Source organism: Falco cherrug, chromosome 11 (genome assembly GCF_023634085.1).
Source record: "Falco cherrug isolate bFalChe1 chromosome 11, bFalChe1.pri, whole genome shotgun sequence".
Taxonomy (NCBI): domain Eukaryota; kingdom Metazoa; phylum Chordata; class Aves; order Falconiformes; family Falconidae; genus Falco; species Falco cherrug.
Genome location: NC_073707.1, coordinates 17,229,314 through 17,250,833, shown reverse-complemented (window position 1 = coordinate 17,250,833; position 21,520 = coordinate 17,229,314).

Sequence of the window (21,520 nt, the reverse complement as noted above, 5' to 3'; positions counted from 1 at the left end):
GGCCCAGCAAGGGTTTGTTTGTTTGGGTTTTTTTTAATTAATTTTCTAAATGAAGATTTAACTAAAGGAATCTCTTAAATCTCAAGATGTTTATGAAAATAATAAAACCCCCAAGTCTTCAAGGTGAAAAAAGTTACCACTTATCTTTTTGTCTTCAAATGGTTTTAACAGGGCTACCAATATAACTGTGTCTTTAACTAGGGCTTCTGTGATACACCACAAACTCTATTGTAAATAACTATAATCAAGGGACTGCACTATTTTACGAATTTTTGCTAAGGAAGTGAAGATCTGAAATTGGCTTTTAAATTAGAAAAATGTTGCAGTCAAAATTAGGTTTTCTAAAAAAGGATTAAACATTGAAAGTGGTTACCACGATCCACTAGTGACTACTTGCCCCTGTGTAACTAAGGATGCTTTTTGTCCTGAAGGGACTCTTCCCACCTTCTTTTCTCCTGCTTAGGTCAGAAGTCACACATCTCACTTGCTGTCAGAACTACTGCAGTATTCCAGGTGCACCAGTATGAATTCCTTACGGGTCCAAGTGTGAATGATAAAAGAACCACTCATTTTCGACACAATTGTGTCTGACAAATGAGAGCATCAAGAAAGTATATGTTAAAGCAAAAAACAGTAGAGAGGTTTTTGAGAGGTGTGGAAGGCTCGCTGACTCAGTGAGAACAGGACTACTAAGGACTGTTGAGAGATTTTCTTCTGCTGTAATGCTAAGTGTTATATAAAGCTTTGATTTTTACAGAATGGAGAAAAGCCCAAGAGGGTGAAATGAGGCTTATGCATCTTACAATAGCGGATAAAACCAAACTAGTTTCATTATTCCTATATGAAAGAGAACACATAGAGAGACAACCTGGAGAGTGATGAACAACACCAGAAGATATGGAATTTTGAAAAATTGTCATTTCAAAGTTCCAGGTTGTCCAGTGAAAGGGGTTGGTTTAGTTTAGGAACAAATCTCTCTAATTTGTCTAACAAAGGAGAAACTTATCTCCAGCAAGGAAATAATTTTCTAGAACAATTTGACTTTTGCTTATGCAGGCAGGTTTTTTTATTTTCTTTCTCCTTAGTCAAGTAATCACTGAGGATTCTTAAAAATTCAATAAACCAATGAAAATGTCTTCAAAGCAGAATTGTCTTTCGCTGTTGCAGGCTGTTCTAGAAGCCTGGAAAAAGCCTTGCTGAGAGGCGGAATGCAGTGTCACAATCAGCACCTACCAACTGTAACCCATGACTGTTGGTTCAGAGGGGGCATCAGCTCTGGGCATGGACGCATAGTTGGTTCCCATGCACCTGTGAAGTGCCACAGAGCCACACCACTGCTGTCCCAAGGTCTTCTAAAAAGTTGACAACAAGCCTAGAAAGGCAGGGCTGGGGCCTTGTGAAATCAGCTGAAGGCAGCCCAAGCTGGACATAATTTCCTCAGGGAAATGAACCAGATGATCTTTGGACATCCCTTGCAACCTAAATTATTCAGTGATGCTGTGATTTTTCCTGTTCAGAGTTACAGAATAAACTGTTGGTTGACTGAGCAATGGATTTAGCTTAATAAAGGGGTAACTGGCTGAAATTCAATATGTAAGACACCAGACTGGTTGATTTAGTAATCCTTTCTGGTCTAGGAAACTATGAAGCTCATGGAAATGCAATCCATTTTCTAATGTTACATTATTAGATATACTACCAGTAGAAAAACTGATTTGATATATAGTCACCTGCTTAGCACTACTGAAGCTTTGTTGAGAAATAAAGAACAAATTACTGTCTAGTTGGCATAACCCAAAAGCCAGTTCTAGCTAGTTTTTGCTTCAGCCAACAGTTTTGCATATGGAAAAGCATGCAGTGCTTACCCTGCTTTGCAGATGAGCACTATAACAAGGCCTACAAGCTTGCAGAGCTCATAGCAACGATTACTAGAATAAGAGGTATCGTAGTTAATCCATGCCCTAGACTTTCAGCAAAGTTAGTTATGTCCACTGTTGTTTATGTAGATCACAGCCACAGCAAATTGGGTTTGCCCTAGAAGCATGGGGGTTTTATTATAAGAAGCACAACTAAGTGAAAAAAGTATTGCCTCCGTGCTTAGTAAGGGGGCTACAGACCCAAGTAAGATAAAAATTAATAGGGAGCAGAGAATTAAAAAGACAACCAAAACACCCACTAGTAAAAAAAAAAAAAAAATGAGTAAAATATCATAAAAAATAATCAGAAAAATCATTAAGAGAGAAATGGGTTTAACCACTTGGTAATTAAAGTCCACTGATTCATCTGTTAACAACTAATTAAAATTCTCTTGTCTCAGAAAGTTAACAGGCAAAACTGTCGAAAAGAAGGAAAGTGTTGAATCTGTGTCTTTAAAAAGTAGGGAGCAAAAATATACAACCAGTGTTAACAGCTGCAACGATCAAGAAAAGCTGGAGAGATTAACATCTTTAAAGTGTGTGTAGAATCCCAACACAAGATTTCAGCCAGGTTTGAAATTCAGTGATACTAGAAATTACCTTTTCCTTTGGTAAGTGTTGTTATGGTGGCCCACAGTACATTTATGCCTTTCAACATGCATTTGTCTACAGAAGCAACACTCAGTTTTGGTTTGTGTAGCTAGAAATATTTTTTAAATGGATGCCAAAAGTGCTACATGGGCATAGTTTATTCTTGGATAGAATAGATACAGTAGCATATTCAAAATAAGCAAGTGTTAAGATGTACTTTTATAGAAACAAACAGTAGTCTAAAACTGGAAAATCTGGCATATGGATCAAATTGTAGACTTGTCATAGTGGGAAGAACAAGAGAAATGAGTAAGCTTAGATTCACTAATCACAACACAGATCTAAATAAAAAAATAGCCACAGACAGAATGAAAAAGAAAAAACTGATTTCATTTTAATTCACTTATAGTAAATGGGAACTAAAGGATTAGGAATACAACAGACAGAAAAATTAATGACTTAAAATATGAGTTTGGGAACATAAATTAGACAGTAGTAAAAAAAGGCAAAGTAAAATGTACACGGAATTTTGGCATTATATCTATTAATCGCCTTAGTACTATGACAGTGAGCAAAATGTAATCACCTGTGTTCAAATACAGGTCTGGCATGCAAGCGCACCATGATCAAAACTCCAGTTAAAATCATTTTACTTACTACAGTTTTAATATTACAACTAGAAAGTATAATCTTAACCCAAAGCTAGTTGACATTAATATCCTTCAGCCTGGCTTTGCCTGCAGGATAACAATGTGCAGAGGTGGAGGTGGGTTTCTTTTTTCCCACTCATTAATTCACTGCATGATCTAGACTTTTATTAACTGGAAAATGTCTAGAGACCTGAAACAAACAAATGTATTTTAACAAGCCACTATTCACTTATTGTCTAACTGCTTACTAAAATAAAAATGAAAGTAAAATGTCTTGATGAGGTGAAACATTTGGACAATGATGAAGACAGCACTGCCAGTAATATACATTTTGAAGTTTCTATCCTAATAAATACTACTTGTTTGTACCATAAAGCACTCAGAAAAATACCAGTTTAAGGTTGGATTTTTTCTGTTTACCTGCCTCCTGTTGAGGACATGGCTATACCTCCAGTTTGATTTTATGAGTTGCATTAGCCTTGAACATTTGCCAGGCTCAAAGGCAGTTTAAAAATGTTTGCAGTGTTATTCTAGTCATGAATAGCGAGTTAAAAAAAAATAAAAAGGTGCCCCATATTTCCTGGAAAGCAACAGTCTGGCTGTTTGTTGTTTTTTTTTTTTTAAATTAAAGTACTGGAAGAAACAAAGGGATACAACTAAAGTAGCACTTTTTATTTATTTTCACTGGTTTTGGTTGAAAAGTAGTAGTTCACAGGAACAAAGATTAGTGACTGGTTTGACTGATGACCCTATGGTTTTTTAACTGGGTTCCATAAAAGACTGTAATATGTCACTGGTTACATAGAAAACATTAGTTCATCAATTCTGAATTATTTAATTTTAAATATCTTGGGTTCAGTAAACTTTTGCTGAACCCAAGGTAGGGCTGTCAGAACTCAGAACCAGGGTGCAGCCATGACAGTAATGGACGGTCTGAGCATCTTTCCCTGTTACGAGATAAAGTGACAAAGAGCATGGACCCAAGGAAGATGTGCTGGTGGAGAGCGAGCAAGCTGCTTTTTTTCCTTCCTACCTACCCAGTCATGAGGGTTTTCAAACAGTTCCTCCATGAGTGCACTACCAGATGTTTTGTAATTGACTGACAGTTAATGACAGAACCTGAAGGCAACTGAAAGGCTGGTGCTTAGTGGCCACGCTTTGTTAGAAGACAACGTGCTTCGGGTCTTCAGACTGGTTTATCCAGGGAAGTTTGCAGATCAATTACAGAGCAGCTTGATATTATGTCTCAAGTCTGACTTCAAGATCACAATCTGAAAATATGTTATTTCTATCATGTAACCATGAAAATGAAGAAAGCTGTATTTTGTAATTTGCAATCCAGAGAACATACGTCCAGGTATCTGAGGCCATAGGACTGAGAAGCAGTATTATAGTGTTATTTCATTAAAATGGCATGTCTTTCAAGTTTACGAATCATTCACATTTCAGAGCAAGTTTTGCAGCAGTCATCATCAATCACTGATACATCTTGTGTGAGAGAGAGAAGAAAAAAGGAAATGGCCTCACCAAGTCAAAACATCAATAGTTTCATCCTCCAATTCTGAATCAATTCCTATAGAGACAAGGTCAGTTAAATTACATGCTTTTGGTACTTTACTCCAGCTGACAATCTGCTGGTTATAATGCAAGAACACAAGGGCTCAAATAGATTTTTCTGACATGGTGTGCCATCTGGCACAAAGCAGTCTTACAAATGCTGCTTCCCTGCTCGGCTTTTGCAGATCTAGTGATGGCATAATTGTAAGCCCTGTCAGTTTTCAGTAGCAAAGTTAGCTTAATGCAATCTATCTGTAGGTATCAAAATCACTGTTGCCAGATGCAAACGTTTCATGGTCCCAACTTCAAGATGTAATTATATTTCCATGCAGAAAAATTCTCCACGATTAGAAGTACATTTGAAAGTGTAGCAGGATTAAAACAAGAAGCAGGGAATTGTATCTGTGACTGGTTGGTATATTGGTTCTTAAAGGAATAACACATTAGGTAGCAAATGAGTTATTTCACTGTTACAGGGCCAAATTGTGATCTTATTTCCTTGGATGCAAGAGAGATGAGAACCTGCTTTTAATAAGTGAAGCAGTAACAGAATGAAACATCATGCAGTAGTGCTACTTAAGTGTTCCCAAGCAGCACTATCAGTACATCTCACTACTGAGGCAAGGATGCGTGCCTTTGTAACTTTGATTTCATAGCATTCTGAATGATGCTAGAATGTGTGGTAATGTTGTGATGCTGCACAGATGGTGACTGGTATAAAATTACTCTTTCATTTGTGACCCAACTCAGAAATCAACCTTCGGACTCCAGCAGGGACAGGACAGTAAACCAACTCACTGTGACAGTTTTTCTCTTTCAATGAAATTTTTAAAGGTCTGGCTAAATGCTGCCGTTACTGATGGAAATCTTGTTTCCTAGACATTAGTGCTATAAGGGAAAAAAGACTGCAGAGTTTATAGTAGGAGCACCATGTGTTCAGATAAGTTGAATAGCCAGGTCTGCAGTTTTGAAAATCACATTTTTAACACAAAGATTCCATCACATTTTTTCCCACACTCATTTACATATGGCACTTCACAATATTGATTTCATCCGCCTCAGTATACTATTCAGTGTTCAAGTTAACAGAAGGCTCTCCTTCAACCTATTTATGATATGGTGTTGTTCAGTGGAGTCAATATACATTTCACGCTGTAGAGGTACATAAAACAATTCTGTACAGTTGCATTTAACAACCATAATTTTGTACTCCTACGGTTCAACTGTAGGAGTACAAAACACTTCTGAAAAATTAAAGAAAGCTATTACCTACTCTGTCTTAAACTGAAGCAAAGGCAATTGTTACTGCAGATTTACAGTACAAATAAAAACATCACCCAAAGCCTTGATTATAGCACAGGATTTTCTAATTTCCCAGAAGATTCCAAACGTATGTCATCGTTTTGCTCAGTGACAAGTACCATATCTGAACAGATATTTTTCGGTATGCCACTGTAATCTTTTACTGTTTAGGCTGCATGACTGGCAAGATTCCAGCTTTCTGTGATTCTGCAGTTTTAGAAATGCCATTCTCCCATGGAAACCTGCGCGCTGTGGAAGTAACTTCATAATGGAGGCCCATGAGTGCCACTCCATAGTTTAGTGCACAGGGAACAAAGAGACATCAGTTTTCTATAAAAGGGACTGAAATGGAGGGCAGAGTTGAAAGAAAAGATGTATCTTCTGTATAGCTGTTGGCAGCTTTTTTTCAATAACATATCCAAATAAAGGATTGTGTGTGGTGGCATCAAAGTATTAAGCCCCTATATAGCTGGATGTGTTCCTTTAGGAAAATTCCTGAATTACTTGACAATTCATAGTAACGCTACTGAACACTTGTAGAGTAACTACTTAGGGATCCCAGAATTATTCAGAAACATGAGTAAATTAAATCCCATAATGAGATAAATTCCCTACAAGATGTGCATGGCAAAGTAAGGCAAGGAATTCAGATATTCCATCTCAGATCTGGGCTTTAGAAAAAGTAACTTCATCAATTCTACATTTTTTCTTATCAATTTTCACTCTGTCATGCCAAACAGACTTATTTCTGAAAAGGAAAGCTTCATAGCCTCTAAGACAGTCATGCTAGGTTTAAAGAGGAAACAAAACAAAAAAAACAAAACCAAGAGGTTTTGAGAAGGGGCATCCCAACACCTTCGTGCTTTGGGACAGTGTTTTTCCTCAATTTACAGGATTCCTTCATTTAATGACGCTGACTTCTGCATTTCCCTCTCAACACTAGCCTCTGTATTGAGGGCTCAGAGTTTTTCTTTGATTCTACATGTTAGATGAGTTTGCCTGTTGTTCCTACGTGAGTTTTCTTATAAGACAAATGATGCCCTGTATGAAATGGTTTCTACCTCTTCATGAAAGAGGGATGGGGTCAGTTCCTCATTTCTTTGTAGATGTACTACCATGGGCTGTAACAGTTGTTCAGTGTCCCAAGAGCAGCAAGATGGAAAAATACATGGTGACTTGTTCAAAAATAGTTTAATTTCAGAAACCCTTTAACACTTGCATTCAAGATTTCTTAATCACTGACTGGTTTTTGTTGGGTTTTGGTTGGTTGGTTTCGGTTTAAGAAAAGGAGCCTTTATTTGCTTGTGCTGAGCAGATCATGTGAAAAGGAGTGGAAGGGGGAAAAAATTCCTATTTACAAAACCCAATAATTTTTAGTATTATTTAAGAAATCTTTTTTTCCCCCATTAAGTAACACTGTATGTACTTCCATTTCCTTTGCAACAGAAGCTCAAAGAATGGCATTGCTAGGAACTTCTTACTGTCACAAATCCTGGAAACAAAATCCATTATTTACAGTACTTTTGAAAATGTTATCTCTGCTTACATGAAGATGTTTGGACAATTTAAAGTAATTTCTATGCTTCCTTAGGACAAAGCATATACTCTTTTTAAGAATTTTAGCTAGTATTTTCAGAAGTGGAGGCTTGCAGTGTCTAAATTCATATGTAAAAATGTGAAATTGAATTTATTTTCATAATGAATCCAGGCAGAGTGGCAGAACATAAATAATAAGTAGCAAATTGCTTGGGTTTATGGCACTATTACCTTTATGAACTGCAAAACAAATGTGTCTGTATTAGGTTTAGACTGCACAGAAGGAAAAAGCCAAGCCGAAGCAGAATTACAATAATTTATGGCTGAGCAGACAACTAATCAGGCTAACTCTAGATTTGAATCCAGAGCAAAAGTTCTATTTAAAACACATTGTATATCTGGCTAGTTATTCTTGTGGTGCCTCCCATCCATTTCAAATGAGCATTTGAGGATTATCTCAATAGGGTTCTTTCAATATCAAAAAGTGTACTATTTTCCTTTACAAAATTATCATTTTAATAGACATTCTAAAAATACTAAGAAAGGACATACAAATTTGCCAATTCCCATTTGATATGCAAATATTCTTCTATTTGCCTAGTACAACTGCAATTCATTTTAAGATGTGCTTTTATATCTTTTAAAATGCATATATCTCTGGAAATATCACATAAAAAGTTATATGACCCACTTTTAAAAAAAAAAAAAAAAGTACTGCAGTAAAAGGTATTTCTCAGTGTAAAACACTCAATTTTGGGGATATGCAGAATGACATATATTAGTAACTTTAAAAAATGTATTACATTTTTTTTTCTGCCTTTTTTTCTAAAACATCTAGCTCTCATGTGAGATGTAAATTATTAAATTCCATGGAACTGATTTCTATGGGGGGGGTTGAGAGGAGACTGAAATCTGAATTTTCCTTAGGAAAATGCAACCCATTGTATTATCAGAATACTAACATACACTCTCACTTCTCCTCTGCCATCTTAAGACAAGACAAATACCTGTCATTATAAAACATTACAATATCCACATTCCAAGTATTCAATGTTATGTCTGACATGCAGAATTCCTAGATAACAGAACAACTTACAAAGCCAGATAATAGTATTTTCAGGTTTACTTCTTTTAAAACCCCTACAAAATAATTAGTATTTAATTATTTTATTAATTAAAATAATAATTTTAATTTGCAATTAAATGTAACCCAAGAAATTATTTTCAGAGCTAATAACTGACCTTTTGCTCACCAACAATATTGAAAACCAGAGGTAACAAATACTCTAAATAAATAGCCTGTGCTTGGCTGGCAGAGTTGTTCAGAGTCACAAAGAGAACCTTCGAGCCTGCACGTTACATCATGAAAAATGTTTGCCAGGTAGAGTTAACATTTGATGTTCCCATTATAACAGCCCCAAAAGACCCTGTTTGGTTTTTTTTTTGTGTGGAATGTATGGCGAGCTGCATTCAAAGGCTATTTCTGTATACATTTAGAAGGTAGGAAAAAGATGGAAGCAACAAGAGAAGTGCTGAATCTTTGACTGTCGTGTCCCTAAATCCAGTAAAATCCAGCTAGTCAGGAAGCTGCAACTTTTTCTTTTATCCAAGACCAGTTCAATTCACTCCACTTTGGAGTTACAGAATATGAGGAAGCACAAAAATTCTGGGGTTTGCTGCTACTAAAAACAAGCAAAGGACGGCTGTGAGACATTAATGTAATAATACCTTATTTATTGCTCTTCTCATTTTAGAGTATCTTGATTCTGTAGGTGAGGACCTACCCTGCTATCTTCTGTACACCTGGAGGGCTGTACTCACCAGGTAGAGTGTTGCGAGGTTTGGACTGTCAGACATGGTGGAGAGAACAAGTTTGATGGAAGAATTCCAGCTGTGCTCCAGAGAGAGGAGACAAGCCAAGCAGCAATACATAAATCTAAGTTCAACACCCTCTTTCCTTCTTTTTGCTATAAAGAACAACTGTTTCTCCAGATCTACACCCAATGGAGACGGAAGAAGACGGGCAAGAGGGGGCAAGACAAGGAAGATAAAGAACACTTAACAGCAAGTCTGAGAACAAAGCAGCAATACCACAAGTGCTGGCTTGGCTTGAGTAACTTCATACCACTTTCTATCTGGAATACTTAGCAAATTTATCCTAAAATCATTTTGGTTTACTTTTAAGGATGTGGAGAAGATAACATTGTTTTTCCAAAGAAGCACCTAAGCTGTGAGAGACATAAACGTCCACAGAAGTCTCAGTGTCCTGGAAGTGAACTTGTTAATCAGTTAAGCATTTAAGGAGCACTTAGCAGAACAACATGTGTGATTTGAAGACACACAAATCTAGCTTTGTTCCAAGCCTATAGTAAACTGGATGGTGATCTCCTATAGCTTCTCACCCTACCAGTGCCAGAGAACTATTATAACTTTTAACATGGGAAATGGATGGAAAGGACATCTTCAAGCAGAGAATTAGTATCTGTTCTCCCTCAGATATCAACAGACATAGCTTTAATTATTTTAATTTGTTTGCTCATTTCAGGTAGTGTATCCTTACTAGAAGAATATGGAAAATAATATATCTCTTTCAAATATCATAATATAGCTTTTCCATAAATCATACAGGAATGCACTAGGCATCCAAGAAGAATATGTGAATAATCCAAAATACATTGTGTATGCATGTTAGAAGACAGGACAAAATTCCTCACATGCCTCAGAAGTAGAGCAGATAGTCAATACACAATTCATAAAGCTTTTTCCTGCAAAGCAGAAAACCTCACCAAAATTAGTGGTCCTTGAAATTTTCAGTATTTCAGTCTCCTGTGTCTCCCATAACAGATTGGTGGGAAATTTTCATGTAATTACTACAAAAGCGTAATTTCAGCAACAAAACCAAGAGTTCTAATGTTATTTCATGACCAGACTGACAGAGGAATGAAAATGTAGGAATCCTCATATGGTGCTTTGAGTACAATGGAATTTGTGTATAACTTTTGAATTTCAGCTCTGCATTGTAAATGGGTTTTGTGTATATAACTTCTTCAAACTGTTAACTTAATTTGAATGCAGTACTTGTTTGCTTCCTCTCCTCTCTACCTGCAAGTTAAAGACCCAGAAAAAAAACCAACCCAAAGGACAGCAAGGCATTGAGCAATATGGAGCCTAATCTAGGCTGGTTTACACTTTGGACAAGATGACCACTGGAAGCCCCTTCAAACCTCAATTTTTCTTTCATTCTTGATTTTATGACTCTAAATCAATCAGAAATTCCAAAAGATAATTGCACAGAATTCATAATAGGCTGTTGTTAACAATTCATGAGCCTCTATTCACAGAAAGCCTAGCACACATAAATAGCAAGAAAAGCCAGTTTGCCCAACACACTGGTATTAAAAAAAAAAAAGGAAAAAGAGAGAAATGCTTAATATGGACTTTGATCACCAGATGAGAGCATAGTTTGTAACTGAGGATTTTTTTCATTATTTATTTTAGGAGTCTTCCATAGCTCATCTTTGGAGAGCAGAAGAAAGAAAAACAGGAATGACTGCTGCAGCAAGAAATGCCAGATTTTGAGGAAATTATGTGAAGGGAAAGGAAAGATAAGTGACCCTGAATTCCCTCAGTCTTGGCCTGGGTCCAAACAAATGCTACAGTGCAGTAAGCAGATGGAAAGCATGGGAGTACACAGGCAGTCCCAGTGTTCTGCTTGTATCCGACAGTACGTGGGGAGTGGCTATAGTAGAAATCTATACAAAGTGTGTGCTGATACAAGGTGTGATTTACTAAAGACTTCAGTCTCTGTCATAGTGGCAATGTTTCTCCATTCCATATTTTTCCCTTAGCAAATGAAAACACTGTGATCAGTTTGGCCTAGAATTTAGTAAGAGACCTATGGCAGTTACTTCAGATACTTTTGTTATTTTCTTTCATCTGTTCTTGACTGCTTAAAATGAGCAGATTTTCATACAAAATATGCATGGTAGAAGTCTGTAAGAGGATTTCTGAGCTTTTTAATTTTGCAGCAGCTGTTGAAGTGGGCATGTCAGTTTTTATTCTAAGCATGCTAAAAATTAGGCATTTGATAATCTTACCTGTAACTTAGACCTTATTGAGGGGAACAAGGGGAAGAATTTCTATGACAAAAACTCATAGCAGATTTCCATATAGCTTCACAAAAAAACAGTGGATAAACAGAACAGTGATGAGTTCCTGAGAAGGCCACCAGATGAAGGAACTAGTGACTACAACAGTTACAATATATGATAATTTGGGTATAACCTAACAAAACAAACGTAAGTAGAAGCACACATCAAATACAGCGCTTTCCAATCTCAACTCATACTTCAGTTGGATTCCCACAGCTTTAAAGCTATCTCCAGGTTACCTTAAATAGAACAGAAATAGCTCAAAGGCAAAGTCGCCTTTAAGACATTCTTCAGAGGTCATTCCCATGGTGTCAAAAAATAATTCAGGGAGACTGCCAAGAAATAATGGCCTTTGGAAGAACAGCATTATATCTGTCTTTTCAGTAGGGATACCCCTTCTGTAATGCGAAGACATTTCCTTGAAAATGTTTGCTCTCTTGTCACTATTTCCACAAAGCAACAATAGGGAAACATTCCTCCTTGAAGAAAAACAAATGATCTAAGAATTTTAAAGATTACGTTTTTGTTTTGCAATTCCTCTCTTTAAAAGAATACACACACACACATATCCCACAAGGAACATTATATTTCTCATCTGATAATTAACTGTTTCTATAATATCAAAAAAATATTATGATTTAAGTCAGTCTTTATTAAAATACCATCACAGACACCCAAGTTTTGTTACCGGGTTCAGATGTTACTAACTGAATGAAACCATAATCTGTTTGCTGCTGCACTGGAAGTAGATTCCTTTCGTTATTTATGCACATGGGAGTTTAGGACCAAGCTGTGGTCTCACTGAAGTTAATGCCAAAACTCCCACTGACTTCAATTAGAACAGATTTTGGCTCACAGTCTCATTACTGAGTATAACAATTAAAAGAAGCTTTTACAAGCTATATTGCTGTGTAAAAGGGCACGAACCACATAGCAGATTTCATTGAACCCATAGCCAACAGTCATTGCTATAGCAACCGAGGTTCTAACAAAGGTAGTCACTATCTCTGTAATCATCAGGTGTCTCTATAGCAACTAGAGTTTCCAGAGAACAAGAGAAAAATGTTTGAAAACTGTCAGCTGGAAGAAGAGAGGTCTGTGAACAAGAAGGTTGGAACAAAAAGCAACATAAGGGTAAACATGGCTTATAGTGAAGAGGGAGAATTGTCCCGAACCTACGCTGACAATGGCAAAGGAAGAAAGAGCAGAGGCCAAGGGCCAGGCTGGAGAGAGGGAGCTGTTCAGGCTTTCCCTTCGGCAGGGGAAGCAATACGGCACTCCAGGCAGACATTCCCAGGTCTAAATTAGTTATGTTTGGACTTAATTCTTCTAAAGATTAGTTACTACATGAGAGAAGCAGGGCTAAACCTTGTCTGCAATAGGAGTTTAAGTCCACCAGCATTTTCAAAAGCACCTACCTGCACTTCTTGTGCCTACACATTTCTTTACAAACACCACCCTATTTCTCTTCAGTACAGAGGAAGGACACAACCTGTGTTCTTGATGCTGCTGCTGATACCACAGTGCAATTATGTAGAAATGATGGTTAACTGTTCCTGATGTTTCTTATTGACAAGTTTTTAAACAGTGTTCAAATGAAATATGGAACAGCTGCTCTTTGGGTACTGATGGAGATGAAAACAGTATCACTCATTATAGGCCATTTCAGTAAAATATGGCTTTAGGCTCACAGGTATGAAGATAGCAGGTTTATTGTCACATAAGTAAGGCCAGCATATATAAACATAAGCCCTCATCAAAAAGTAGTTTAGTGATATTGGCAGAACCCATGAATAATAATTTTGGCCTATTCAGATTCCTACTGACCTCAGGGAGATACAAATTTGGGTGAGATGTTTAATTTAATGAGGAGTTAGCCAAAATATTCATGTTCACAGGCTAAAAATAATTCGGTTGACCCAGCATGCTTCCTCTGAAAACGAAGTCACAAAACTAATTATATATTCCAAACGGGGTTCTGTGCAGAATACCGATGCATTACAATAGGTTTCTTACGTAAACTCTTGTCTAACTTGAAGAATTGATACAAGATCCAGTGCTGGCAAAAGTCAGATTTTCATTTCATGTGTAAAGACCTCCCTCTAGTGGAATGTACTTTCAGATTTGATGCATCAAAAAGAATAGTCCACATCAAGTCAGTTGAAATTTTTCCCTTAGCAGCATTTTGTTACAACACAGTACAATGTAATATAATTTTTATCTGAAACAGAAGTCACCAAATGACATACTGTTGAACAACGTACCTGAGAATACCAAGAAGCACTGTAGCAATAGACTTTGTCAGGCAGCTTTTAGGGGTTTTGTGTTTGCTGCTATGGTATGGCAATCATGAATTCAGCTGTATTTCTGTATTCCTGTATACCCAAGACACTTGAATCAGTGGTGTGAGATCACTGTTCATATGGAAGGGTGAGGCATTATTACTGTCAACAGCCCAGGAAAGCTGACTGATCTTCAAAGATAGCATCCTCAAAGCATAAGAGCCTCCCAACATGCAGAAAGTCAAGCAAGCATGGCAGAAGGCCAGTGTGGATAATGAAATAATATCCGGCTGAGCTGAAATGGGAAAAAGGTGCACAAAGAAGGTGGAAGCAGGAACAGGCAGCCCAGGAGGAATACAGAGACATTGCCTGAGCACACAGAGAAATTTTTAAAACAGTCGGAGTTGAAACTTGCTAGGGACATAAGAAAAAAAGCGCTTCTGTGAGTATACTGACAGCAAAAGTAGCTACTGAAAATGTAGACCCATGGCTCAGTGGGGCAGAGAAACTAGTGACAAAGGACAAAGCAAAGATAAAGGTATTCAAAGACGTTTTTGCCTCATTTTTTACTGGTAAGATTTGCCTTCACACCTCCCAGCCTGCAGCAGAGCCTGTGGGACTGCTGCATTACCTGCTTCATAGGCAACTGACCTTAAACCAGTGGATATGCGCAAGTCCATGGTTCCACAAGGTGAACATGAGCCAGTGTGCTACAGTCCTTCCAAAACTGGGCTGCCGGAGATAAGCAGCAAATCAACCTTTATGTGTGCTGAGATTTCAGTGGATGAACACTACAGCTCATAGTGAACCCCTTTCCCTTTTTTAGCTCCCCATAGTAGTCTCCCACCAGGAAACTATAATTTAAAATTTACCTTTACAATTGGCATCTTTGAAGTTAAAAAAAAAATACTGGAGGGCAGCAATTCAAGCTGAAACTGAACATTAAACCCACAGAAGTAAACCTAGAAATCTCGCCTTTGTGACCCTGACATTTAACAACGTGGATTAATTTAAACTAGATAAATAGGTAGTATCAGTTTCTCATAATTTCATAAGAATTCATCTTTGTTCTGAACCCATCAGCTAAAACTGTCTAAAACAGAGCAGGTCAACCGTACTTTGATAACTCATAGGAGCAAACTGCTCACTCTTTCAGAGCTTTAATTTCTCCAGAAGTGTTGGCATTTCTCTCTTCTCAGAGAGAAAAATGCACATGGGCATTTCAGTGCTCTTAACTGAAGTTGTTCTGTAAAGGCTGGTTCCAGCACGATGATTGCAGTGTTGAGCTGGTCATTACATTGCAAGGTGCATTGAGTTCACTGGTGCCCAAAAGGGAGAAAAGGCTTTGCTGTGTTGATCCAACACCTGGAGACAGCGGCGCGTGAGCAGAAATATCACAACTCTCTTGAGAGATTAAAAGTCTAATTCCACTCAACTCAATGTATACTTATAATTAGTATTGTATTTTGATTAGACAGTAAAACAGGGTCTGAACTAAGGAGGGGGGGGGTGGGGGGAAGTCTTTGCTTTTTAAAACTATTTCTCAGCAAGAGCAATAGCTGTAACATATTCAATGTATAGATTATGTAGACTTATTTCTGTCACTAGAGGCTCTGTCAGAACACCAGCAATACCAAATAAGCAATAGTAAAAGCATAGTCTGACCTCAGGAAAAAAAAAAAAAAAAAGGAAAAAAAAAGAGAAGACAAATCAACAGCAACCAGAAAATAAACTTATTTAATAGGAAGGCTCTTCTAAGCAGAAGAACAGATTTCAAATACGTTGAGGCCTGGCAGTTATAAACTGACACTTGGCCCACCAGCGTGGGCTTAGTGGCCTTAAGTGGCCTTAGAGCACAGTGTTTCATAGGCAGCTGTGTATCAGAACAGGAGCTAGCAAGGCAGATCTTCTTGGCTGGAATGGATTAGAGAAGGATAACCAGTTGTGATCCCACTAATCCTGTTCCAGTCTGTCTGGGGATTTTAGGCAAGCAAGCTGTGACAGAATATTTGTTGTCTGTGCATTGGCAACACATTTGATTTCCCGGTTTCAGAGTTGGTTTTTTATTTACATATACAGATGCACTTGTTTTCCATGTTTGTTTTTAGTTTTGGCTGTATTTTTCCTATGCTTGCATAATTGCCAGTATTGCTGAAGCATTGTCTCTTTGCTTGGAATTCCGACTAACTATAATTACTAGAATTAATTACAATTTTTACATGGTGCTCCTTTTCTGACTTTGTATTTTCCAAGATGAGAATCTCTCTACTGATTTACAAGACTCCTTTCTGTTCAATCTTGATAGTTTCTGTAAGAGCAGACTTCTACATCTGCCAAGCTAAGGGAGGAAGGGATTATTGTTCTGTGCGATTCATGAAGTACGGTTAATAAAGTGAACATAGAAAATAAGCAAGACTACTACCTCTTTTTCATAAAAATGGCATGCCAAGGGAGATGAAGCAAATATTTGTAGTAAGAGCACAGTATTATGAGAATTACTTGACATACTACCTTCCAACAGAAACTTAACTTTTTTTTGGCTCTGTCTTTGGCCTGTTAAATAATGGTCAAAATATCTTCTCTGTGAAAACTTTATTCATTCACCTGGCAGCCTGTTCTGAAAGCCAAAATGTAACTTTTTATTTTATCCAGATCCCTTCCCTCTTAATTTATCATCTGTTATCAATATCGCAAATACAACGCAGCTGCCGCAAAACATTGCTGTTCTATCTGACCTGCAAACTGAAACTTGGAGAGAAGTTATTTCAGTTAGGGTGGGAAACCGATGAAGAGCCTGAATACCACTGAAAATGAGGTTACGTATAAGAATGTGGAAAGACCTGAGCACAGAAAGAATCACACAGATCATCTGGTTACATTACCAACAATTTTTCAAGTGAGTCTTACTTCAAACACTGATAAAGTTTTCTGAGGCCATACTGTGTTTCTCTGTATTTTTCATAGATAGCTCTACTTTTTTGGTGGAGTTGCTTTTCATCTATACAGACTCATCTTTTTTTCCAGAACTGTACTTAGCAAAACATTCCTCAAGAAACACCGGAGAGGCATTTTTGTTTACCTTAGCACAAGAGGTATCTTGTTCTGGGTACCTATATTTCTAAAAAAAATTATGGCATAAAGAGAACAATACTAACTGGATTGAAACCTTTAATAGAGGCTTTTTATTATATACAGGTTTCACATTAGTTATTCTTCATATATGACCTTGAGCATTTGGGGCATCCTTCTGAGTAGCCTATAGATGCCAAAACGTCAGCAGATTATTAAAAGCAAAAAGTGTTCTTAAGATCCTGTACCAGTTAGTTCCAATATGTTTCCCCCAGTAACATATGCATAAAATACCAACTTGCAAGCACATTGCATCAGATAGTTAGCTTGCCTTAATCATCATATCTTCATATTTTTTTTACATATTTCAGATAGTGTATACCAATAATATGTGAATATTATTATCACATATAAATCACAATAATCGGTGTGAACTCTCACATGGATTGCTGCAACTGAACATCTGGCCCACTTAGAAAATATTAGTAACTTAAAACTCAGATATGAAAATTTTACTTCTCTATGTTCTCAGTGATTACGATATTTTTCAAATGCCTTATCTGATACAGAGGAATAAGAAATAAGCACCAGTTGCTCTTTGTAAAGGACACTTGAATAACTAAGTGTATTCCAAAAGCTGATACTAAGATTACCTTTTTCTCAGATAGCAATTTTCACTCAATGACCTCAGACCACTTACAAATATTAATGAATTCCTTACAAGCCTTGTAAATTATGTAAACATTGCTATTTGTAATCCTAAAATGAGAAAGCATTGTACTATCTGTAAGGAACCAAGATAAGTCAATGGTATTTTAAAGATGCAGATAAATTGCGGCAGATAGCTAAAAACAAGTATCCTGTGTTTTGTAGAAAGAAAAAAAGCATGCAAAAAACACGCTACCTCTTGTTTTGTAGCACTTCTTCACAGTGAATGAATGACGACATTAAATTAGAAAGATTAGAAAGAGAAATGGTCACTTGTCAAACATATTTTCAAATAGGAAAGAACTATGTGGTGAGACATGACGTTTTTCAGTTATATACACAGAGTTTTATCTGTATTTTAAAAAAAAATATTATTCTCTTCAAGCCCAGATGATTAGCACAAATCACCTGATGAAAAGTATTTGCATGTTTCAGTCTATATTAGTCCCTAGAAAAAGCCTACGACATCAGCTTTCTACTTGCTAACACTGCACAACAATTTCTTCCACGATCTGCCTACGAGTAAGTTTACACTACTTCGGCATGGCCATTTTAAATAACCAATTCTTTAGAAGCTTCACAAACATTAGTAGTGGCAATAGTTCACTCATGAGCATATTTTATCTTCTTTCCCAAAAATATAAGACTAACAGCATGTGGAAAAGAGGTCCACTGATGCAAATTTGCACTAATTTCTTTAGAACAGCACAGTGCAAATATACACCAAGAATTCTGAACTGTTTTGGTTGGAGGGGAACAGAATTTGGTTAAAATCATTAAGACACAGTGCCTGGAAAATAAATATCTATGATAAATCTTTCATCAAGATCAAATGAATCCACATTTCTGAATTTAATTTAGAAAGAAAAAAACACCTTAATCATAGAATGGTTTGGATTGGAAGGAACCTGAAGTATCACCTAGCTCCCACCCCCTGCCATGGGCAGGGACACCTTCCACTGGACCAGGCTGCTCCAAGCCCCATCCAGCCTGGCCTTGGGCACTGCCAGGGCTGGGGCACCCACAGCTGCTCTGGGCTGCCTGTGCCAGTGCCTCACCACCCTCCTAATTTGGAGAAATACCTTTGCCCAGGAATCAGGAAACTTACATGTTGGTTGAAATTCACAGAGAATGCTCTATGCACCAGATGGAATGGAAGATGAAAAACATTGACAAAAAAAAAGCTATTTGGAAAAATAGACTGTTAAAAGGGGAAAAAAAACAACAACAAAAAAAAACCCCATGGAGTTAAAGTCGATTGTATCTTTTTTTTTTTGGAAGATTACTTTCAAATAATCATGATTTATCTTTAAACAAAAAGAAAGCAATTCTTTGGCATAATGGACGTGCAAATTAAAAATTCTATTTGTGCCAGTGGCAGACAAGGATACAATTATAAGATTAGACAAGTATACGCGGCTCTGTAAAGAATTCATACAGTGTTTGAGAATACAAAGAAAACCAACAGTTTTGGATGTAATTTCTGGATTTCTCATAAGCAGTAACTATGATGGGTTGCTGTGTCTGGAAAGCTGATTTTAAATTCTCTTGCATCTCTGAGAGGAAAGAAATACCTAAAAGCCCAATCCTGTAACATGATGAATGCTATTTAGAACCATATCTCCCAAAATGATAAAAGGAGCTGTGCTGAGTCTTTGGCAGAAATTAAGTCCCAAACCCAACACCTGCAAGCCTAAAACTTTAATTGAGCTCACAGAAAACTGTTTAAACCATTTTCCCAGTGTCTAGTACTGTGCTTCTGTGCATGAAAGAAAGCATTTAAAAAAATAAAATAATCAATTGGCAAACTCCAGAGTGTATGTAGGAACAGAACCGTTTAGCGTAATGTTTAAAGACATTACCTGCAAGAAGTAAAAATCTGATTCACATCATTGCTCCCAACCTTTTTGTGGCTGTCACAGGTATTCTAATAGTTTAAAGAAAATAGAGGTTTGGTCCCAGGGTCCAAAACTATAGTTATATATCCTCAAAGGCTGCATTGAAATATTTACTGATTTTCTGTACAGGTGTGGGTTTTTTCTACTAAAATAATTAAGTTTTATGAAACCCAGAACATGGAAGTAGTTAAAGTGAGGAAATGCATAATTTATCCATCATCCGTTACAGCAAGAATCTCTTGCAGTATAAGCATCTTTTTATTATGCGAACATTAATGAAACACACCCTTTTAACTATCAGTAGCACAAGTTTGGTACGAGTCTAGATTAATGTATTAAGTCCAAAGCCTATTCAGCAAGTGATGACCAAATCAGTGACTTAACTGACTTAAGTTAAGCGCGTACTGGAAAGTTTGTAGTGCTGGGACACTTGGTCTTACTTTTCAGGTAGTCTTTTTTGAAGCCCTTAAGTTGTGAAACTTATAGCCTACCAAAAAAGTAAATCTTGGGACAAACATGATTTTTAGTTCAAAAAGAACAAATACAACCAGTCAAAGAAACATTAACCCCGCAGCATTTTCCCAACAAGGGCAAGGTTTTGTGATGCCTGAAGGATTACTAATGTCCAAATTCTCATTCCTGAGGACAATGATGTTTTTTGACTGACACAGTTCTTACGTAAAAGAAGTCTGAAAATGCCTTCAGCACTTCTTAAAAAAAAAAACAAAAACCAAACCAAAAAACACAAAACCCCAAAACTCAACTAACTAAAAAACCACAACCAAATGCAAAACATACCATTCTCTCTGACGACGACCTAGTTCTTTCTAGAACAGTTTCACACACAAAAGCATGACGCAACCACTACACAATTTATGTATTTTCACAGTGTGACCATTTCTTAGAAAACTCCGCCAGAAAATAGTCCAGTCTTTGGTTATCAAATGACCACATAAGTTAGGGGTTTGGTATTTTCCCCATGAATTATACTTTTCCATGTAAACAAGCAAACAACAATAATAATAATAATACTTTTTTTAAAAAATAACAAACAAACAAAAAAAAACCATGAAAAGAACTCCACACTTAAAAGATCTATGTCAAATTCTTTACTGGGGAATCAAGGCCAGGGAAACTGTACTACTCTTTGCCCACTAATATATTACCTTTCCGGAAATTTGTACTGTATGTGATAGTTAGTATATTCTTCTTAATATTTTTCTCAGGATACTCAATACACTATAATAGTTCATATTAAAAGAAAGAGTGCAAAAGACTGGGAAATAAAGAACTCAAATTGTTTATGCAATCTAAATTCTTTCCCCTTTGCTCCTAAGCAAAATACCTTTTATTCCTATGATCCTATTATCACATACTGGTGTTTTCTTAACATAACTGATAGAACCAATATGAAAATGATTGGATACAGAGAACAAAACTCAGAATTTTCCATCATTTCCACCTCCTGTTATGGGTTAATACATCAAAATATTATTTATTATCCAAATCTGATGCTAAATCTAAAAGAATTTGTTTCCATTTAAACTCTGGCATGGTGCAAATTGCAATAGCATGTGATTGTTTCATAAATGTGCATCAGATTATCTTGTGAGATAGGGCAGAATTATAACCCTATTTTGCAAAAAAGGGAAATACAGCTTTGGGGAATTAACACTCAAATATTTCATGTAGCAGCTGCTTTAGCAGTAAGACTGAGGAACTCCTTATTGTCTGGTGAGAAATATGGGTTCACATAAATTCAGACAGAAAAAGGAATTGAACCTGGTCTCCCAAATCTGAGGTGAATAGTCTAATCACCAAGATTCTCAGTATCATATGACCTCCTTTCACTGTTTTGTG